Below are 1,303 nucleotides of genomic sequence, written 5' to 3' on the forward strand. Positions count from 1 at the left end.
GTGATAGGACCAGATGCCATGATCTGCATTTTCTGAATGTTGAGCTTTAAGCCAACTTTTTCACTCTCCACTTTCACTTGCATCAAGAGGCTTTTGAGTTCCTCTTCACTTTCTGCCATAAGGGTGGTGTCATCTGCATATCTGAGGTTATTGATATTTCTCCCAGCAATCTTGATTCCAGCTTGTGTTTCTTCCAGACCAGCGTTTCTCATGATGTACTCTGCATAGAAGTTAAATAAGCAGGGTGACAATATACAGCCTTGACGAACTCCTTTTCCTATTTGGAACCAGTCTGTTGTTCCATGTCCAGTTCTAACTGTTGCTTCCTGACCTGCATACAAATTTCTCAAGAGGCAGATCAGGTGGTCTGGTATTCCCATCTCTTGAAGAATTTTCCACAGTTTATTGTAATCCATAGTTATAAGCAAACAATCCATGCTCAAAGACACAGTGTGCACAGTTCCAGAAAGTATAAATGAAGAAGGAAGAAAGCCCCAGTGATGCCTTTATTCAGCAGTGGCACATGGTGGCAGGTACCTTTCCTTCCAGCGTCCCTCCTGCAGTCTGTGAGCTCGGTGAGAGCGTCCTGCTTTGTGTGCAACTTTGCACCCTGGGTTTTTTCACTTGGTATTTTAACATAAGCCCATCTCATGGTATTAAGTAATTCTGTAAATCTGATTTTCAGTGACTAATGTTACATCGTTTGGACATGCTGGGATGACTTAACCAGCCCATTATTTGGGGTTGTTTGGAATTGTTTCCACTATTTTGGCGTTCTGCGTTTTCCTGTGACAAGCAGCTTTGTCAGGGCTGTGAGGGCTCTCTGTGGGAGAGATTAATTTGAAGAGGAACGGGTGGGTCAGAGTGGAAGTGCTTTTAAGGCCCAAGGAAGATTGTTAGGGTACTTTGCAGGAAAGGGTGAGTGAGAGAGGTTCCAGAGGGTAGGTCTATAGAGTCAGTTACAGGGTTAGGAGAGCAGGGTGCCTTGAGGCTGGGAGGCGGGGCTGCTCTGAGACTGCTTTTCTGGAAGGGCTGGCTAGGCCTGTGGCTTGAGTTGGGAAGAGTCTCTGGCATTTTGTGGTGTCCTCTCACTCAAGGTCACAGCTCAGACAGGTGGGAAAGCAGGTGCTTGTCCAGGCTTCTCAGCTCCATGTGCTGTTGGACGCCACGCCGGAGCTCCCTGCTTCTCTCTGAGCCCACCGGGGCGGGGTGCCCTCCGTGCCTGGTGCTGGAGAGAAGTGAGGATCGCCGTTCATCCCTTGTGTGTCCTCTGGGCGCCTTCCCTGTCCAGTGCCTGCTTTCA

General features: G+C 48.3%; 1 protein-coding gene across 1 annotated transcript in view; it reads left to right on the top strand.

Moving 5' to 3' along the window:
• Nucleotides 1–1,303, top strand: part of GLI2 (GLI family zinc finger 2) — a 265,521-nt gene that overhangs the window by 42,211 nt on the left and 222,007 nt on the right. The window lies entirely within an intron of this gene.

Source organism: Bison bison, unplaced genomic scaffold (assembly GCF_000754665.1).
Source record: "Bison bison bison isolate TAMUID 2011002044 unplaced genomic scaffold, Bison_UMD1.0 scf7180017864471, whole genome shotgun sequence".
NCBI lineage: Eukaryota > Metazoa > Chordata > Mammalia > Artiodactyla > Bovidae > Bison > Bison bison.